This window comes from Myodes glareolus, chromosome 16 (assembly GCF_982192425.1).
Source record: "Myodes glareolus chromosome 16, mMyoGla1.1, whole genome shotgun sequence".
Classification (NCBI taxonomy): Eukaryota; Metazoa; Chordata; class Mammalia; order Rodentia; family Cricetidae; genus Myodes; species Myodes glareolus.
The window spans coordinates 29,649,479-29,671,888 of NC_142041.1; positions in this window are offsets into that span (position 1 = coordinate 29,649,479).

Sequence of the window (22,410 nt, forward strand, 5' to 3'; positions counted from 1 at the left end):
TGGAGCTGCCCCTTCCAGGAACGCTGTTGTCTGTCCTGGTCCATCGTGAAGATGCCCCAAAGAAGATCATGCAAAAAGGGAAGCCACTGTTGGGAGGGTACGGCAGTCAGACCCCACGGCGGTGTACCCCAATGTGGCTGCCTTTGAAGAGCTCCCCACCAGCTCCCACCCCATGAATCCACGTTAACAGTCAGCTGTGGACAGTTCCTCCCCTTCTGCCCACCCTGTGCTTGAGAACGCAGTACAGGCTGCAGCTTCTCCAGCCCTTCCACCGTCTCCTTTGAGAACTCACGGCTGTAAACAAATGTACCCTAACGCCCTCTACTAAATCCTTTATGCCTACCATACTTCAATGCAGTTTTCTTGAGGAAAACACAAGTAGCTCAAGGAAGCTGATCCTTAAGAATGAGAATGTGTGGCACCCAGCTTTAGTCCCAGCACTGGGAGGCAGAGGCAGGCACATCTCTGAATTCGAGGCCAGCCTCGTCTGCAGAGCCAGTTCCAGGTCAGCCAGGGCTGCCAGACAAACCCTGTCTTGAACTCTCCACCTTCACACACACACGCACACACACAATGAGACTGTGACATTCTTTCCCTAATGTTAGAATTAAGGGCCTTTGTGACACTGTGCCTATGTCATAACCTATAACATGAATGGACCAGATATGTGCCTAAATTCTTCCGTTCAGTCACCTGAAGACCGGCACTTGTGGAAAGAAAGGCTAGTGGTCGGCTGGCCACCAAGATAGACAGGACATTCCAGAAGAAACAGGCTGCCTGAGGACCTTGGGGTTGACTAGCAACTTCTACCCACACTGACCGACTTGGGGAAAGGGCACAGTGAGCTCAAGGCCTCAGCAGGAAAAGAAAGGGCTTTGACTAGCCAGAAATTACCCTTGAATTCAAGGTCACAGAATTCACTGATTTAAACATTGTCCCCATCACCCTGAATCAGCAGGTCTGATAGAACAGCCGGTAGCTTTTGGAAGGCTCATTTAAGGTACCAGCTGAGAGACAATTCTTTGTAGGGCTGGGATATTAGTTTGCAGAGTGGGGTGCATGCGCTCAGTCCATACAAGTTACAGTCTTCCACAGCCAGGAAATCCAGGCAAGGAGACATGGCTCATATCGCTACAACCTTTAATGCAAACAAGGGACTTTTTCTTTGTCACTCTGGGCTATCAGGGACGAAAACCTTGATTTCCAAGGAAAGACTACTGCCAGCAGTGGACACGCCAGAGGATCCACAGAACTAGAAGCCATCTGGCCAGTCTTGGCTCCTTCCAATGAACCAAGAAGCAAAGAAAGAGATTCACGTACTCACCAAAGCCATTGAGCCCCGATTGCCAAGAGAAGTTGTTGCATCTGGACCCATGGTTCTCAGCCTTCCTAATGCATCTATCCTTTAAAACAGCTCCTCATGTGGTGACCCCAGCCATAAAATTAATTTGTTGCTACTTCACAACTGCTACGTTGTGAATCGTAACGTAAATACCTGCTATGCAGACCCCTAAAGGGGTCGTGACCCACAGATTGAGAACCACTGCTCTAAACCCTATGGGCTATGTAGAGTCTTCCTGGGACTAGACAGATTTCTGTGGAATGCCTTTTAGTATTTCCAGGCCCTGTGGTACAAGTTCATGGAAAAACAGTGCCCTGTCGAACGACAAACAGGAACTTGCGTACAGACTGAGCAGCCTCGTCAAGCAGAAATCCGTAACCAGAAATGATTTAAAAGGGAGGGGAGAGGGACTGTGGAAAGATCTTAGCTATCCCAGCAGTAGCACAGACTCCCTGCAATAGGTGCTCCCCTAGGAGACAGCAGGCGCCTCTGAATGATGCTTTACCAGCTTTATTCAAATGACAAAAGCCAGACAAGCCATCATTTCCCAAGCTTCCTTCCGAAGGTGGCACAGCATCTATCTCTGCCCTGTTGACACAGCCCTGTGCTCAGCGGTCTTGCTGCCAGCCTGCATGGCATCGTCCCACAAATCAAACTAAGGACTCCCCCAGGGCAAGTTTTAGGTGAGTATCTTAAATATATTATTGCTTCCTTTTTAATAACAGTCGTTTTGTATAAAATGGGTAAGTTTTTCAACCATGAGAGAATACTTGAAATTCACAGAACAAGCTCTGCACTGAAGATTTGCGTGCTGTATGTGTATATCAAACCAGAATGGGGAGGCGTGAGGGGTCTTGCACGGTAGCTCAGGCTGGCCTGGAACTCAGAGCTATTCTCCTGCCTCTGTCTCAAGAGTGCTGGGATAATAGGCATGAGTCACTTTACACAGCTTTATGGTGCCATAAATGAAATAGAAAAATGTAATTTTTATTCATAGTTATTTGAAACAGGCTGTAGTTACTTGTCATAAGATACTTAAATACCATGGATGGGACAGCCCTTGTGGCCATTCCAGGGGGCATCTGTTTGCAAACCTTTTATCGCCAGCTCTTTCAGAGGCAGCGAGGTGGGCAATCATGATGGCTCATGGCTACCTCACTTCTGCCCACTCTTGCCTTCTGGCATAAGGGCTTCTTGTTGTGGTTAGGTGAGACATTCTGAGGGATGTCTCCTGTGGGAAACAGTCCTCCTGGCCCGACGGGTATAGAGCACAGCTGCCCAGAAGGTCCCAGGAAGATAGGATGCAGGGGCCCAGAGAGGTGGCCACCCACAGCTCTATTCTTTCCTCTTTCTGCTCTTGGGGGCTGCTTTCTCAAAATGAACCACCAACCAACAAACCCACATTTCTGCTTTTTAGGAAAACTGAGGCTAAGACATGCAATCCACTTTCAAATTATAGCCAAAAAACAAATAATCAGTAGGGTGTGGTGGCTCATACCTGTAGTCCTAGCAGTCAGGAGGTGGAGGCAGGAGGTTTCAGAGTTCAAGGTCAGCCTCAGCTACATCCAGAGTTCAAAACCAGCCTGGGTTATACAAGACATTATTTCAGAAAAATCAAAATCAAAGAAATAAAAGTTATTATTATTCTATTGCCCACTTGAGTCATATCTTTTTTTTCCCTTGGAATGGTGGCTAGATTTGACAGAGCACAAATCGTCAGTAATCTTAAATGAGCTTTAACCAGAAAGAGAGAGAGAAAGAAAGAAAGAAAGGAAGGAAGGAAGGAAGAAAGAAAGAGGAGAAGAGAGGAGAGAAGAGAGGAGGGGAGGGGGAGGGGAGAGGAGGGGAAGGGAGGGGAAGGAAAGGGAAGGGAAAGGAAAAGGAAAGGAAAAAAAAGGAAAAGGGAAAGGGGGAAAGGAAAGGAAGGGAAAAAGGAAAGGAGAGGAGAGGAGAGGGGAGGGGAGGGGAGGAGAGGGGAGGGGAGGGAGAGGAGAGGGAGAGGAGAGGGAGAGGAGAGGGAGAGGAGAGGGAGAGGAGAGGGAGAGGAGAGGGAGAGGAGAGGAGAGGGAGAGGAGAGGGAGAGGAGAGGGAGAGGAGAGGGAGAGGAGAGGGAGAGGAGAGGGAGAGGAGAGGGAGAGGAGAGGGAGAGGAGAGGGAGAGGAGAGGGAGAGGAGAGGACAGGACAGGAGAGGAGAGGACAGGACAGGAGAGGAGAGGAGAGGACAGGAGAGGACAGGAGAGGACAGGACAGGACAGGACAGGAGAGGACAGGACAGGACAGGACAGGACAGGAGAGGACAGGACAGGACAGGAGAGGAGAGGACAGGACAGGAGAGGAGAGGACAGGACAGGAGAGGAGAGGACAGGACAGGACAAAGGACAGGACAAAGGACAGGACAAAGGACAGGACAAAGGACAGGACAAAGGACAGGACAAAGGACAGGACAAAGGAAAAAGGACAAAGGAAAAAGGACAAAGGAAAAAGGACAAAGGAAAAAGGACAAAGGACAAAGGACAAAGGACAAAGGACAAAGGAGAAAGGACAAAGGACAAAGGACAAAGGACAAAGGACAAAGGAGAAAGGACAAAGGAGAAAGGACAAAAGGAGAAAGGAGAAAAGGAGAAAGGAGAAAGGAGAAAGGAGAAAAGGAGAAAGGAGAAAAGGAGAAAGGAAAAAGGAGAAAGGAAAAAAGGAAAAAGGAAAAAGGAAAAAAGGAAAAAGGAAAAAGGAAAGGAAAAAGGAAAGGAAAAAGGAAAGGAAAAAAGGAAAGGAAGAAAGGAAAGGAAAGGAAAGGAAAGGAAAAAAGAAAGGAAAGGAAAAGAAAAGAAAAGAAAGGAAAAGAAAGAAAAGAAACAACTATGTTCCCTTCTGGCAGTCAATAAGGGCAAAGTTAAATACTCTGGAAGCTAGGAGAAAGTATTCAAAAACATACTTGGTGAAATACAATGCTAAGCGTTCACAGGAGCATTTAGGAAATAGTTTAAGATTTTAACTTCTCACAAGTCAGTGCCCATCAACAGCACAGTGGCCAATTTCAGTGGTGAGATTTCCACGTGGCTTCAAGCAGAAATCTGTAGTTCAAGTTCATCATCATTCTTCAGATGGCACATGCCACTTAGGAGAATCAGTGCCTCTCACACTGTGAACAGCTCTCCTAAAATTGTGCCATATCCAATACTTCCTAGGAAAAAGTTGATCTAGGAGCTGGGGATGTCGCTCCATTGGTAGAGTGCTTACCCAGCATCAAGGTGTGGATTCAATCTCCAGTATCAAATAAATCCAGAGAGGGAGCACAAGCCAGCAGGTGGGGGGCAGGAGCAGGGGAGCACAAGTCAACAGGTGGGAGGCAGGAGCAGGGGAACACAAGCCTGCAGGTGGGGGGCAGGAGTAGACCTTTGCAATTATTTTTTACCTTCATATGGAGTTCAAGGCCAGTCTGGACTATATGAGGTCATCTCTTAGGAGGAAAGGAAGAGAGGGCTGGAGAGATGGTTCAGAGGTTAAGAGCACTTGCTGCTCTTGTAGAGGACCTAAGTTGAGTTCCCAGCCACCACACTGGATGGCTCACAGCCTGTAGCTCCCACACTAAGGAATCTGAAGTCTTCTTCTCCCCACCGTGGGCACTTGTACATGTATACAAACCCACATACAGGTACACATCCCTTTGCATAAATAATAAAATAAACTTTTTTTTTAAAGGAAGAAAGAAGCAGAGATGGGAGGGTTTGTTGGATTTTTCTTTGGGTCACCATCTCCCAAATAATGACATGGAGACTTACTATTAATTACAAAATCTCGGCCTTAGCTTAGGCTTGTCCCACTAGCTCTTATAACTTTCATTAAACCATATTTTTATTAATCTACATTCTACCACATGGCTTTTACCTCTCTCCAGTTCTGTGTGTCTGACTCGCCCCATGCATCCGTGGTGTCTCTCCCGGTGCCTCGATTATCTCCTCCTACTTGTCTCTGCCTGGAGGTCCTGTCTATACCTCCTGCCTAGCTATTGACTTGTCAGCTCTTTATTAAACCAATCACAGCAATATATCTTCACACAGTGTACAAATATCCCACAACAGGAGGGAGAGAGAGACAGAAAGAAAGAAAAGAACAAAAAGAAATTGACTTTGAATTTTACATAAGTTATAATTGTGCTGATACAGAGCAAAAGAGTTAAAAGTAGATTTTTGAGCCAGGTGGTGGTGGCACATGCCTTTAATCCCACCATTTGGGAGGCAGAGGCAGGGGGATCTCTGAGTTCAAGGCCAGCCTGGTCTGTGGAGTGTGTTCCAGGACAACCAGAGCTACACAGAGAAACCCAATCTCAAAAACAAAAAAAAAATAAAATAAACAAAACAAAACAAAAGGTAGCTTCTACAAAAGGTTTTAATTTTTGTTTGTTTTGTTTCCTTATTTAGAGATATTGGCATTCGTTTCTTCTATTTGCTTGGCATCAAGAATATATTTTTCTTAATCTATCATTTAATTTTTCTTCAAATAAGTTTTAATTCCGTTGGTGTTTTGAAGATAGTTTGGACAGTGACTTTGGTCCCTCTATGGTTTTTTTTTGTGCTTATACCATTTTTTAAACTCTCTTTTCAATTAAAATTACATTTACCTCTTTTACATGGGGAGGAGGTGAGCATGCACCGTGGCACACATGTGGAGGCCAAGGGACAACCCACAGAATCTGTTACCTCTTCCATCATGGGGATTTCAGGAATTAAACTCTGGTCATCAAGAGTAAAACCACAAGGGCCCTCAGCTACCAAGAAGTCTAACTGCCACCTTGCTACCACATTTGTGTAAAATGTGTCAAATTGGTACAAAGGAAACCACCTTAAAATGCATTTGTTTGTTTGTTCGTTTCTTCTTCTTTCTTTTTTATGGGGGGGGGCGGGGGCGGTTGAGATAAGATTTCTCTGTAGCTTTGGAACCTGTCCTGGAACTGGTTCTTGTAGACCAGGCTGGCCTCGAACTCACAGAGATCCACCTGCCTATGCCTTCCGAGTGCTGGGATTAAAGGCACGTGCCACTACTGCCCAGCTGAAAATGGATTTTTTGAGAGTATGTCTGTGAATCTCATTCTCCAATCAATATGTCCATTAGCTAGAGCTCTCATTTATAAAATTTATCCCTCCATCAAAAATGCAAATGAGACAATACGAGCAATGCTGTAGAAGAGGACACTTCACTCCCTGTTGTAGAATAAGGCACTTCACTCCCATCTGCCATAAAACTGCCCCGACATATAAATCAGCATCTTTAGAGGAAGAAGAAATTGTAGGAGGAAATATTTTCACGCTCTCAAAACAAGAAATCAGTTGTAGAGCAAATGGTGCCCTAGCACATGACCCTGTTCCACACTGTGACCCAACCGCTCCCAGGGCAGCCTGCATGCTAAGCCTGCTTGGTTTGGGCCCCTACGCAGTCTCTGTTCTCTTGCTTCTGTTCCATCTAGACAACCACATCCTACACAGCTCTTTGCTTGTACTGGGTCCTCTGCTCTGCCTGGTGTCCCTGCCCCATCCCGACCCAGTGACAATCTAACCATATAGAAGTCCTGCTCCCCCACTTCCAAAATACTGTTAACATGTCATTTGGACCTGTCCCCACACCCAGACCATAAACTCTACCAGATGAAGGCAAGGAAGCTGCTCCACCTCGGCCTCCTGAGACTGGCACCCAGCTTGTAGTGAGAGAATGGCTAATCACAGCATTTTCCAGAGGTGGCACTGGCTGTGATTGTTCTAAAGTCAGGGCCAATTCTCTGGGGACTGTTAATGGGAAGGGGGTCACAGCCCTGCCTGGGGAGCATATGAAGGATGAGCTCTCTCCATCAGCTTTCCCTCCAGTGAGCTCTTCGGAGGGCACCATGACCTTTAACAACTGCCTTAGCAATGCAGCATTTATTGGATACCCTGAGACAAACCAGATACAAACCGTGCCCCCAGGGACTCCAGTCTGGTGAGAAAAGCGCGTGTGAACTTGTGATGACAGCCCAATGTAGGTCATAAAAGTGTCCCGGAGAGTGCAGGGGCATCGGGGGATTTTCTAGAAGAAATTGGCTCATGCGGCTTTGGAGATGCAAGGGGCCCAGAGCTATTGCTGGCATCTTGGAAATCCGATAAAAAAAAGCTGGTGTGGGGTTCCAAGCCCCATCTGAAGGCCTAAGAGCCAGAAGAGACGATGGTGTGGCCACAACATATCTCTGAAGGCAGGAGAAGTCCAGCATCCCAAAGGCAGCCGAGCAGAAAGGAGAAACAATGTTTCTTACTCAGTCTTTTGTTCTACTGGTACCTTCCTTCCCCAGATCAGGAAAGTCTCACCAACGTTCATCTCCTTAGTCTATTGATTCCAGTTTCACCTCCTCCAGAAGCACCCTGATAGACACATTCAGAAATAATGCCACTCTGTGGGCACTGCATGGACCAGTAAATCAGACACAGAGAATGAGCCATCTAAAAGGATTAGATGGGACTCCACATGAGTCAGCAGTGCCTGAGGCTGAGAAGTGTCTCGAGGGAGAAAGTTTCAGAATCGAATTCCAGAGAGAGAAGAGAGCGTGTACAAAGACATGGAACCGGGAAAGACTGGCATTTCAAAGAGCACGGTGGGACTTGGTAAGAAGGAGCATGGACATTGACAGATGAGAGAGTAGGGTATAAAGAGATTCGGGCCAAATCGCGATGCCTGGGTTTATACTTTATCTTGAAACCGATAGGAATGTCAGTCAGCTTTCTACTGAAGTGATAAGGAACCCGAGAGAAACAACTTTGAAAAGGAAAGCTTCCTTTTGGCTCACAGTTTCAGAGGGGTCAGCCCATGGTCGCTTGGCTCCATTTCTTAGGAATGTAGCCAGGCAGAACATCATGGTGGAGTCTATGTAGTGGAATAGAACTGCACACCTCAGGCTGCTGCGGACTATTTGTACACCATATGAAGATGTGTTGCTGTGATTGGCTTAGTAAAAAGCTGAACAGTCAATAGCGAGGCAGGAGAGAATAGACGGGATTTCCGGGGAGAGAGAGAGGAAGAGGAGGAGGAATCTAGGCACAAGGATTTCACCAGCAGACTTGGAGCAAGTCGGATGTGCTGTGCTAAGAAGAGGTGACCAAGCCATGTGGCAGAGCATAGATTTAAAAGAGTGTGGGTTAATTAAATTATAAGAGCTAGTTCAGAAAAAACCTATTCTAAAGCCAAGCTTTCATAATTAATTATAAGTCTTAGGGTCATTATTTGCCGGCTGACAAATAATGTCCAAAGATAGTCCAACAAGAAAGCTTACTACATCAGGGCAACCAGAAAGTAAAAGGAAGAAAGACTGGGGTCCCTTCAAGGACATGCCCCAGTTACCAGCCTGCTAGACTCCACTTACTAAAGTGTCCGTCATCACCCAATAGCACCATCTAGGGACTACGCCTTCTACACACAAGGTTTTAGGAGACATTTATCATCCAAACTAGAACAGGAGCCCTAATACATGGTGTGAGCAGCATGGCTAGTGTGGAGTTTTAGGAAGAACTTTATGCCTGAGAGACTGAGTCAAACGTGACCCCAAGGGGCCATGAAAGGTAGAAGAGACATATATGCCACCCAGAGATTTACCTAAAGCAGAATCTCCAATTCCATGGATCGTGAATGAATCCATTGTTCTGCATTTCAAACTACCCTACTACCAGTGTTCTCAGGTGAAAACCCATACAAGATCAAAACCCTTTCCTCCTAGGCCTTGTCCATCCCAACCCTTTCCCACACACAGAGAAATCAGGAAACTTTATGCGGAAGCCCGTTGCTGATTTATGGATGATGGACCACAGGGTCACATGACTGATGTATAAGCATCTCTTGGCCTTGATATGTGCAGGAAAGGAATGGGTTTGTCCCAGAAGGTACCCACCCTGAGCCCAGAGCGCTGTGTCCCACTCTAGGGACAACGAGAAATCAAGATGCACCCCGAGTCAGAGAACAGAAACGAGACAGGACTAGATTCAAGGAGGTCCCAATGACTGAGGCTTCTGGGCCACCAACTGGAAATCAACAGACTCAGTGTCTCATGAGACTTGATCACCTTCAAGTGTCTGAGGAGCAGGACAAAGGGAGCAGACAAGGCAGGTGGTACCCAGGGATCAGGCTAAGACTGATCACCCCATCACCGTGGGGTGATGTCACAACAGGAGTGATCTTGCTTCATTGTTAAATACACAGATACTAACAGTCAGAGATGCTAAAATAAAAGACACGCTCTTTGGAATGATAGGGAACAACTTGCCATTGGTGATGCCTGAGCCTGTTTTAAAAAGTAAGTGCTGGGGCTGGAGAGATGGCTCAGTGGTTAAGAGCATTGCCTGCTCTTCCAAAGGTCCTGAGTTCAATTCCTGGCAACCACATGGTGGCTCACAACTGTCCCGCGCTACCGTCTCGCCAGCAAGAACCACGCGGTACACATAGGATCCTTCTGCAGAAAAGCTTTATGTCTCTTGGGAGCTAGAGCATAAGCCACATGGCGGAGACCCAGATAAGATGGAACCCATCCCTTATAAAGGAAACAGATCCTGCTCTGGACGTGTCTCTCCTGGATTGGTCAACTGCTCCCAGTCCCAGGTGAAACCTTGGGAGTAGTGGAAAAATACCAACACGTGTGAGCTTTCTAGCTCACCTGACGGTGCAGCGCCATCTATGGTGGAGAGTGTGGTTGCGGCCCTCTACACACAACCATCTGTAATGAGGTCTGGTGCTCTCTTCTGGCCTGCAGACATTCACACAGACAGAATATTGTATACACAATAAATAAATAGTTTTTAAAAAGTAAGTGCCTAAATGAAACGGGCCATAAGTCCTTAGGCTCCTTTTCCATCACCTTACCCGTCTCAAGAGGTCCTCATCATTGCAGTGAGCCCAATGACCTGCAGGCCCACCAGTTCCAGAGCCAACCCGACTGCTAATAGAAACAACCAAGTCCCGATAGAAGCTCTACATCACTCATTTATATCTTTCTGTGCTTTCCTGGCTGTACCACACTTCTGAGAAATGCTCCTCCTTGGACTTCGCCCCGTTGCCTTGGAAATAGCTCCTTTCCTCTCTGGACTGAAGTACATTAAGCACCATATCCAGCTGACTCAGGCCCAAATATAACAGGTACTTATCCATGAAGGCTAAGGACCATCGCTTTCTGATAATCCCAGGACCTAAAGTATAGGAGGGGAATTCATGAGTCGGCCTAGTGTCTTAGTCACTGTTCCATTGCTGTGAAGAGGCACCATGACCAAGACCACTCTTATAAACGGAAGCATTTAATTGGAAACTCGCTTACAGTTTCAGAGGTTTAGAGCATTAGCATGGCAGGGAGCATGCAGCAGGCATAGCAGACATGATGCTGCAGAAGTAGTTGAGAGCTACATTGTGATGCTCAGGCAGAATGGGAGACTGGACCTGGCATGGACTTTTGAAATCTCCAAGCCCAAACCCATGACACACTTCCTCCAACAAGACCACACCTCTTGATCCTGCTAATCTTTTCAAATAATGTCATTCCCTGGTGGCTAAGTATTTGAAAATATGAGCTTATGGGAGCCATTCTTATTCAAACCATCAAGCTTGGGCTCGGCATGGTAACTGGGGCCTTTGAACTAAATTGAGTTGGATTAAATTCACAACTAGTTATGGCATGCATGGCAGGCAGAGTGTTAGCAGCAGGTGAACGTTATAAACTACTTGGTCCCGCGGTCTTGCTATGTCTTCCTTCCCTACTCCATGTTCAGTTTCTGCTGAGAGAGCAAGAAGCAGCTGAGATTTGTTCCTGCCCTTCATGGAAAATGCTATCTCCACCATTTCTCATCTGTCTTGAAACGTTGTAACCCTCCTAAGTAAGCTCCAGGCTGCTTGGCCTCCATCCGCCTGCTGTCCCTGTGATTTTCCTCCATGCACCACGGAATGAATAGACCCTATCCTTAAGGTTAGAATCTGCTAAGTCCCTCACAGGCACAGGAGTTTGAGACCTGGTTCCCAGTTGGTGATGCTCTTTTGGGGAAGTTGCAGAACCTGGCTGGTAAAGGTGGCTCCCCAAGGACTGGCCTCAGTTCTGCTTCTGGGAAGCTGCCAAGATGAGACCAGCTGTCTCAGGCTCCCTCACCTTCCTGGCCATGGTCTCCTCGGAAATGAGCGCCCAGTAAACCCCGCCTCCCTTAAGCAGCATGTTATCAGATCACCAGCATGAGAAGAATAACTGATACAGGGAAGGAGTGGGAACGTTGGGAAGTGGGGCTCGCGGGAAGAAGTGTCACTGCATGAGTCTCTTAGAGGACACCTTGTCCTGACTCCTTCCTGGTTCTCTTAGCTCTCTATCCACTCTGAAGACTCTGCCGCCGCCGCTGCACACTCTTGCCATGGTTGATTCTCTGCCCAAGCTCCCATGAACACCATGAAACCAAGAAACAACTCAATCATCCTCCTTAAAGTCCTTCACTCGGGCAACAATGCCACAGCTCCAGGGGCTAATACCTTCCAAGCCCCTCGAATGAGTTCCCCTGCATTCACCCCTGGGCACATCATGCCTCCAATCTTTTCCTCAGAAATTTTGAGCTTATCCTAGACCTTCTCAATTTCTTCGTTTTTATTTTTTTATTTATTTTGTTTTATGTGAATTGGTATTTTGTCTGCATGGATGTCTGTGTGAAGGTGTTGGGTCCCCTGGAACTGGAGTTATAGACAGCAGCAAGCCGCCATATGGGTGCTGGGAATTGAACCCAGGTCTTTTGGAAGAGAAGTTGTTCCTAACCACTGAACCATCTCTCCAATCCTAGCTATCTCTCCAGCCCCGACTTTCTCAACTTCTTAAACCCTAGGCAGACTCTTGAGAGGGAAAAATAACGAATGATTCCAGAGTTTATTATTTTTACATCAGTAATAAACTCCACTTTGCCAGCTTAGAATAATAATTTGAAAAAGATGCAGTGTGGGATCGATCTGAAAGTGCACATTTCAGCAGCGCATATAAATATCTGCTGAAATCGCCAGATTATAAATTCTATACTCATCATAATTTTTGTTGTTGTTTTTATTTTTCTTTCAAAAAGCAGTAGCCGCATCTGCCCGGTTGGCTGCTGGTGGGACAACCTGGATCACGCTGTGTCACCTAGGAGAGCCAGCGTCAGCAGAAGCACTAATGAAGATGGGGCAGCGAGGGGCCCTGTTACCCCAAAGGCAAAGGATCCCCCAGACTTCCCAAGCATCAGTCCTTGCTACAGACCCTGTGCTTCAGAATAAACACCTCTGAGTTTCAGGATTCAGTAAATGAGACCCTGTAATGTGCTTTTAAGTTTTTGTATGTATATATGTGCACGTATGGACATGTTTATGTGCGTGCACACACGAGGGTGTGCATTTCTGTAGTCCAGATGTCAGTCTCCAGTGTTACCCCTCAGGATATGTCCATCTGGGTATTTGAGGCAAGCTGGGACCTGGGGCTTTCTGCTGAAGCCAGGTTAGCTGGCCAGCGAGCCCTGGGATCTGCCTGTCTGCTCCTTCCTGGCACTGGGATGGAAAGCATACAGTCCCATGGCCAGATTTTGTCATATGTGTTTGGGGGACGGGATTCAGATCCCCATGCTTACAGTGCCAAGATCTGACCCACTGAACTATCTTCTCAACCTTCACAATAGACATCTTAACAGGTCTCCAAGTGATTTTGATGCATTTGGTTTGCGGGCACCATTTTGGAAATTACCCACGAGACCATGTCAAGGAACCCTCCTAGGGCTGACTCTTATGAGGCTGTAACAGTCCCCCCTTCCAGGCCTATGTTTGACATGAAGTTGACTCGTCAGTGTGACTGGAACCCACATGAGCTATCAAGTGTGATCCCTAACACTCCCTCCTTAGGGTGGGGCCAGCCATGCTAAGGACCAGATCAAGACTGGATAGCACCGTGTGTATTCAACTGGAGATGCTAAAGAGGACACATACACAGCTGGAACTACAATAAAACGTTGTCACAGGATAGACCTGTCACATATTTCAGTATTGCCCGCCCTTCCCCTGAGCCAACTCAGAACCAGCTCCTGTCATCTTCACTGGCCAAAGCAAATCACAGGACTAAATCTGATGCCAGTATTGTAGAGGACTTCTAACCCTCTCACAAGAAGACAGGAAGTAGCAGGAAGCAGTAATGCCACCCTAATGCCATCCAGGGCCAGTCTCCTGTTCCCCTGACCCCTGACCTCTAAGTCTGTTTCCTTCAGCTGTCACCGACCTCTGGCTCCTTTTGCTAGAAGACACCATGAGCATGGAAACTTATAAATCATTTAATCTGGGGCTTGCTTACAGTTTAGGACGGTGAGTCCATGACCCTCATGTCAGGGCTTCTGGGAAAATAAGAGCTTGAGTTTAACTTCTGTGTCTACTGGACAGCTAACACCAAGCCCTTACCTCAGTCCATGTACAGAGAAGAACAAGGCAGGAGCCCTGTTATGTGACAGACTTTGTGAGGGATTGCAACACACAAACACACACACACACACACACACACACACAAAATCAATCAATCAAACAGCTCACCCAAGAAAGGGAACCCACAATTAGCCAAAGTAAGGATTGCAGCCATGTTCAACTTGGTGAGCCAATGAGTTTCGTTGGAATTACTAGCAGGAGTGTGATGGGAGGTGCTAACAAGGAGAAGGGATGGCTCAAAAGCCGCTGCATGGGCTGAAGAGATAACTCAGAGGTTAAGAGCACTGCCTGCTCTACCAAAGGTCCCCAGTTCAATTCCCAGCCACCACATGGTGGCTCACAACCATCTGTAATGAGGTCTGGTGCCCTCTTCTGGCCTGCAGGCATACACGCAGACAGAATATTGTATACACAATAAATAAATAAATTTTTAAAAAGCAGGTGCATCACTGAAAGGCCCACCCCAACACAGGTGAGGACGCACGAGCTGACAGTTCCACAGTCCTAAAGTTCTTTCCTATTCCGGGCTTTGTGGTACAGCTGCTGCCCTCAACGTGGACGTGACTGTGGCCATCTCAAATCTCGGTGACTGTGATCACCTGTAGGAGACACACCACATACAGTTGGTCCATTAACACTCTTTCCTGAGGTCTCCGGAGTCTCCTTCCCTCCCTCCTGATGGTCAGTAGATACCTGGCAGGCGCCAAATAGAAATATCCCCACTGGAGAGTTTTTAAGAGGGGAATTCCATTATGAGATAGGAGGTCGAGAATCCCACATGCCAGCCACAATGGGAGCCACAGCCACCAGAACTAAAGGGGATAACTGGCTTAGCGTGAGCTGACATCACAGAGAAGCAAAGCATGCTGGGGCCACAAAGGGCCCACAGTCCACCAGAGATAAACCAAAGTGGGAAGAAAGCAGTGAGCAATATCCTGACTTCTCTTTTCTTTCAGCCTCTGCGCTCCTGTCACTTCCCAGGGACTAACCCTAACCTGGTGACCCATGGGAAAGGACAGTACCCTCCATGGGGGTCACCCTGGGAGGCACAGAGTGGGTCTAGACAGGGATTACAGATGGAGAAGGACCAGCAGTCCCTACAGCATAGACGTTCACATTTTCTGGGAACCTTTTAACATAAAGTCTGGACAGATGCTCCTTTATTTCGAGGTGACAGGTTGGAAATGACAGTACTATCTTTAGAGACAAGTTGACCTTCTCTCTGCTCTGCTTTCTATGTCTCTGCCTTTTAGGCTGATCCTGGAGTCGTCACATCCCCTTGTCCCAGACACAAATGGCAAGGTAAGGTGTAGAGTGGACACGAGGATATGTCATCAACCCTTCAGCCCAGGGAGGGCGGGTAAACCCTCCTGTATAGCGTTCAGACTCAGCTAGAAAACACACCTCTGGACTTGTCTGGGAGGTGCTCTCAGGGAGGTGTCGCTGAGGAGGAAATGCTCACCCCGCACGTGGCTGGCACCATATGTAATGGTAAAAGTAAAATGTTGCAAGTAAAATGCTGAGGATCCCCAAGTGGCTGCAGTGGGCCATGAGGGGCAGCGAGTCCCAGGCAGGGAGTCACGTGGTAGGTGAGAGACCTTAACAGGGCAACCAGTCCCACAAGGAGAGACAGACAGATGAGCACGCCGTGAGACCACGCAGCAGGTCTCCGAAGGCGACTGGTCCTGGGCAGGGAGCCATGCAGCAGGAGAGAGACACAGACATGGATAGGCACACCATGCAGAATGAGGTTGGATATTTATATAGTGGGTTATGGAGGGGAAAGGGAAGAAGGGGAGAAGAGCAGAGAGAGAGAGAGAGAGAGAAACAGAGAAACAGAGAAGGGGGAAGGGGAGAAGTGGGGTGAAGGGAGAGATAGAAGCTGCCTCTTGGAGAGAGATGGAAGGGACTCAGACTGGAAGCTGAATATCAGCTTGCCCTGGCAGACAGGGGAGGGAGTGGGCGTGGCTTGTCTCTTAAAGGGACAGGACAGACCATTACACCATCCCACAGGCGGGAAATTAAAAGGACATACAGTCGAGCACCAGAATTCATCTCCCTCTAAGTTCTGATCTCCCCTGATGTGAGCAAGCATGCCTTCCCCACTATGAGTCTAAATAGACCCTTCCTCCCTGAAGTTTCTTGCCAGGTGGTCGCAGCATTAAAAAAAAAGGTCACCAATGCACCTCCCTTCCACCCTGAGGCACACAGGCACTCAAAACAACAGCATTAGCCACCTTCATGGACAGGCACTATCCACTGAACATTACGTCTGATTGGATCCAGCTCTTCCACACACATACCTACAGGCACACACAGCTTTCTTTTCTCTGTTAGGCCTGCCTGGATCTGGATCCAGTCACTAGAACTCAAAAATCACTCTTGAGAGAGAGAAAGCAATTTGAAAAGTCACAGGAAGCGACACAGATGGTCTGTAAAGCAAATGCTCCCGGTGCTGTTGCGAGAAGGGGGCTGGGTGTGAAGGAGCACCCCGACTGTCACCCTGCATGAGATGAGCCAATGCAGAAGAGATTCATCGGACACAGGCTCATGGTTAGCACCACCGAGGCTGTCTGCCACAAGCCGAGTTTTTCTGTCCTACCATTTCTGAGTTCTTGCTCTCTTAGTCAACACCTCGTGACCTGCCTCTTCTTCAAATTCCCTAATGTCTCCGCCTTCTCCAAGGCCTGCTTAAAAAGACACTATCGCCATCCATTCATTTTTTTTTTAACCAGCTGTTTCTGAAAACCACTCTGCTGAGCATGGTTGCTGCTTTAGTGACCAGGACAGGCTTCACTCTGGCCTCAGAGGGACCATGCTACCTCTCCTATCCTTGACTTCTCCCACAGCACCCCTTTCTCATGACCCTGTGGTACTTGACCTTTGGGGACCTTCACATCTTTGTCTACTCCTTCCCACCAGATTACAATTCCCCATGACTGAGTCTCAGCCTTCTTCTAAAGTCATTGTTGTCAACCTTCCTAAAGTTGCAGCCCCTTAATACAGTTCCTCATGTTGTGGTGACCCCCCAACCATAAGATTATTTTCACTGCTATAGGACCCAGCCATGGCAAACTCAACAGAGGCCTGAGTCTCAGTAGTTTACCCCGAGACAACACCTGGTTCTGAGAAAGACTACAAACTGAGACTACCCAGGAACAGACCATCCAAAGGAAATCCCTGACCTTCCAACCATTGTAGATAGGACCACCTGATAGCACACACTCATCACTTTTCACCAGGACACTACTAGGCAAATGTCAGGATTGAACCTGTCACCCCAAACCTTGCTAATGTAACTTTTCTGGGTTTTGCCCTTAAATAATGCCCTCTAGCAGGGCGGGGCACCTCCTCTTGCTGCCGCTGCCCCAGCTGCTTTTGACAAGGTCCCTGCCGGCTTGTAATGTGCACACAATAAAGTTTGCTTTTTGCATTTCGGTGAGTCGGTCTCCCTGGTGGTCTTTTAGGGTCCTCACGGACTGGGCATAACAACTGCTACTTCATAACTGTAATTTTGCTACTGTTATGAATGCAGCATAAATATCTAATATGCAGGATATCTGATAATTTGGTTCCTGTGAAAAGGTCATTCATCCAGCCAAAGGTATCAGGACCCACAGGTTGAGAATTGTTGCTCTAAATGGACAGCCTGGTGCTACACCTTAGGAGGGAATCCAGCAAACGATGAGGCCAATCAATCACTTGACTTCAGCCTCTTCCTCTGTATAATGGGAAGCATTATCCCGGGGTTTTTCTGAGTTGATGGATGGGAAGGCAGATTACATGAGCCCCTGTGCTCTAGCAGGGAACAAGATTTTCTTTACCACCAATACTGCAAGGCAGTTAGCCCCAAAGGACTCTGTGCAGCCTACCTGCCTCAAGATCAGAGGTTGCAAGAGTCAATCTTTGCAGGACCCAGGGGACCAAGGTAAAACTGAGGAGGTCCCCACCCAGCTTGTGACACACTGGACCCTTCCCTGCAGCTAACAAGCCAGTCAATTACCATGGGCTCATTTGTAATCATTACGGTTGCTCTTTTTTTTTTTTTTTTTTTTTCTGATTGCTTCTGCAAGAAGCCTCCAAACAGAGGAAGGGGCACAGGGCTAGAGAGCTTTTATTGGCAAACTCCATCTGGCCCTGCCCTGCTTTGATGCTGGGACAATGAAGTGTCAGGATAGGTTGCCTGTGCCGGCTGCCATCAGTCTCCAGTGGCAGTGCTGACAAAAGGTGGGAGAGTGGCGGGGGAACGAGGGGATGGGACTCCTGTTAAAGGAAGGGACCCCTGGAAATTTTCATTAAGCTGATGCATGCTGTCTAGATTTCATCACCCAGGCAAGCTTTCTCAGCCCTCTCGACATGAAAACAGACAGGTGGGGTCATTTGGATGCGGCTGCCGGGTTTCTTCCCCAGGGAAGTGCTTCCTCTTGGCTTGCATGATAATTGAATTTCACGGACGGAGTCTCCCACATACTTCTCAATTAAGGCTTCGTACAGGCGGCAAGGGTTTCCAGGTGTTGATCTCCGATTGTCACTCCCTTTTTACCTTTAAATTAATCTCCTTAATTTCCACCATCGCCAAATCCAGCTTTGCTAAACAGCCTTCTTCTGACTTAAACAGTCTAATCTGTTTGCCGTAAACTGGGTACAGCGGGAAAGTCATGTATCCGGGAGGCTTCCTCATTAATCACAGCTGTCAAGAGGTCAGAGGTCAAGGAGCAAAACTGTCTCCGAAGACAAAGTGAGAAAAGACGAGGAGAGAGCAGACAAGCTTGGCTGACGGACGAGGCGGGCAAGGGCCAGCCTGGCAGGGTGGCGCTGGGTGAGTCACTGCCCTCTGGAAGTTAGAAGCTGTCTTGGTCATGGTATATCTTCGCAGCAATAGAATAGTAATTAAGACAATAGGTACACAGATCTATTTACTGTGCGGTATGTAATGTGCGAGCATGGAGTTACTGTTGGCAATTAAGATTGGAGTGAAAGAATCTGTGTTTGCCTCAGCTGGGCTTGCCAGGGACAGCAGGGATCGCTGGTAGATCATTGCCATTGAAACAGCCACACCTTGTGAATTTGTTGTTACTCCATAAATCCTGACACTGTGGGAAGATATAAAGGTGATCATTCGTGTCTGACATGGCCCATCTGTGACACTGACCTGGAGACCCTGTCCAAACAAACAAACCAACAATTTATTAAAAAACGAAGGAAGGTGACGTGGAGGGTGAGGGGAGAATGAAATCAGCTGGTCCTCGCTCATTGGCTGATTTCATTCCCCCACGCTCTCTGAGCTTACATAGGACCCCTCAGGAAAAAAAATGCCATCCAATGCTACTATTGGAACTGAAATGCCCAATTCCCGTCGGCTCTTAGTACTACAGGAACCCACAGGTTCCATCAATGCCGGGAGGGAAGGGATAAAACAGTTAGTGTCCCATGACACTGTGTCCCCTTCAAATGGCATCCTTTCAAGTCTGTCCAGTGCAAGGAAACAGCTTGGCGGGAGTACTCAGTGCCCACCCTGGCTGGCCAGACAATTACTAGTGGTGTCCCAGGAAGGCAGTCTGTATCCTGGATGCCTAGGTGCCATTCCACCCTGCACTACCCAGCTGCACCCAGGGTAAGCCCTGGTCCCCAGAGCCCCGGGAGCCCAGCATTTTTGACCCTCTCCTCAGAAGGACGTTCATGATTGGCTTTTTCTGGCTCAGAGAGTTTGGATACAGGACTTACAGCTTTAAAATGAGCTGGTCCTTGGTGAACCAAGACAGGCTATAGAGACAACTGGCTAACCAGCCCACTCTTAAAGATGAACTGGCCCCCCCAATGTTCATCTTTGCTTGGTACTGTCTATTATTGTCTTTTGTAACCTTCCTGCTGGCCCCAAGAGCTACCTCACAGGTGGGGTAAGGTGGTACACCCCTGTAATCCTACCACTGGGGCAGAGGCAGGAGGATTGGGATGACATGGCCAGCCAGGGCAATATAACAAGATTCTCTGTTTCAGTAAAACAAAACAAAACAAAAAAAAAACCAAAGAGCTATTTCAAACCTCCAAACCTTCTCTGCATTTCCTCCTCCCAGGTTCACGCCTCTGAGAACTGCAGTCCCCCTAGGAGTCTCCCTCCCTGGCACCCTCACATCTTACTCTTCTACGTGCACGCACACAAACACACACACACAGACACACACACACACACACACACACACACACGCACACACAGTGTTCTCCTGGTTTTCCTAATCCATAGCCATGCCCTCACTGAGACCTCCCCTCCAACCTAATGAAGCTCTCAGGCCTAGAAGCCTGGCCCACACCCCGCATCCAGCAGCCCTCTCTCCTGGTCCCATTCCCTCAGTCCCAGGTGCTATCCCCACTGTTAGGTCCGAAATGGGTCCCCAAAATGTAAGTGCCTACTGACAATGTTCTAAATGGCAGTCTGGTCTCAACTCAGACTAGATTTTTTTTCCAGACAAACAGGATAGCAATCAGGGAAATAGAAACCTAAATTCAACATTCCTCAAGAAAGCAGGTTTCTGTCTGTCAGGAAAAGCCATTACTTCTCCCTTTGTCTGCCCCACAGCCAACTATGTCCAGCAATGGGAGTCTTGTTCCTGATTAACCCAAACAAGCCTACAGCATCAAAATCCCCAAGATATCCCCCAGGCTGGTCCCATTTGCATGCTGCTCCCACCCTCACCCCACTCCCTTCTATGTGTCCCCTTAAAACTGACAAGGCTCCCCCAACACTGTTTTGCTGTTCTCTGTCCCACAACCCCACCCCAAGATGGCTGACCCCAGCAGTTTGATCCCCCAATAAACCTTTCTTCCTACCTACAGAGTGATCCAACTCGATGATGTCACTGTACCCTGGCTTACACCCACTTCCCTTCCCCTCCTTCTGCTCCTGCATCTTGTCTCCCCTTCTCCTATCCCTGCACTTGGATACCCTGCTATTTGCCAGATCCAGCAGACACACACTGCCCTCGGACTGTTTCAGAGGTGTTTGCTCACTTGAGCAGGGCTGTGTCGTGGCATAAAATGATGCAAGCGCCTCAGCTATATTAGCTTCCATTTTATAGCTCGGAGAGATGGAAGTAGAGAGAACTCTTCTGCCGTACTCGAGGTCACAGGGCTCCGTGTGCTGGTGCAGACGGCTCAGAAGCCTGCGTCCTTCACACTCCCCTCTGGTATCTCTCTGCCTCTTTCACCTCTGGTTCCAGTCCTACCTTCTATCTTAGTCTCCAATCCCTGGGATGGGACTTGATGCCTCTCACTCATGACTTTTTCCAGCCAGTCCTCAAGGCCGGCGTATTTAGGAAAGTCAGCAGACAGCTGATAAATAGTTGACGTCCCACACGGCATCCCACGTGTGGGACCAGCCCAGAGGGCTCTGGAGAGACAAGGAGGGGAAGGCAAACTATGTTAATTAGTTTAGATGTTGTTGAGCTTTCTAAAAAAAAAAAAAAAATCCTCTAGAGTTAAGTATTGCTTTAAAGCATGTCCCTATTGGTAAAGACACCAGTGTTCAGAGAAGGAAGAAGGTGACCATAAATGGTAGAGTCAAAACCCTTGGCAAAGTGCTGAAAAGTGAAGGTACCATGGGAGAAGCGTTTTGTTATTGCTTCAAAGAATTTTTAAAATGCATTTCCACATGTGTGGGTGCCTATGGAAGCCAGAAAAGGGAATCGTATCTCTTGGAGCTGGAGTTAAAGGCAGTTGTCAGCATCTCGATATGGGTTATTGGAACTGGATTTGGGTCCTCTGGAAGAGTAGTATGTGTTCTGAGTCATCTCTTTTTTTTTTAATTACATTTTCCTTTCTTTAAATTGATTTTTATTGAGCTCTCCATTTTTCTCTGCTCCCCTCCCTGCCTCTCACCTACCCTTAAACCCTCTCCCAAGGTCCCCATGTTCCCAATTTACTCAGGAGATCTTGTCTTTTTCTACTTCTCATGTGTGTCTCTCTTAGAGTCCTCATTGTTGTCTAGGTTCTCTGGGATTGTGATTTGTGGGCTGGTTTTCTTTGCTTTAAGTTTAAAAACCACCTATGAGTGAGTACATGTGATACTTGTCTTTCTGGGTCTGGGTTAACTCACTCAAAATGATGTTTTCTAGCTCCATTTATTTGCCTGCAAATTTCAAGATGTTGTTATTTTTTTCTGCTGTGTAGTACTTCATTGTATAAATGTACCACACTTTTCTTATCCATTCTTCAGTTGAGGGGCATTTAGGTTGTTTCCAGGTTTTGGCTATGACAAACAATGCTTCTATGAACATAGTTGAGCATATGTCCTTGTGGCACAGTTGAGCATCCTTTGGATATATACCCAAAAGTGGTATTGCTGGATCTTGAGAATTTGCTGAGAAATCACCACACTGACATTCAAAGGGGCTGTACCAGCTTACATTCCCACCAGCAATGCAGAAGTGTTCCCTTTACCCCACAACCTCTCCAGCATAAGTTGTCATCAGTGTTTTTTACATTGGCCATTCTTACAGGTGTAAGATGAAATCTCAGATTTGTTTTGATTTGCATTTCTCTGATGACTAAGGATGTTGAACATTTCCTTAAGTGTCTTTCAGCCATTTTAGATTCCTCTGTTGAGAGTTCCCTGTTTAGATCTGTA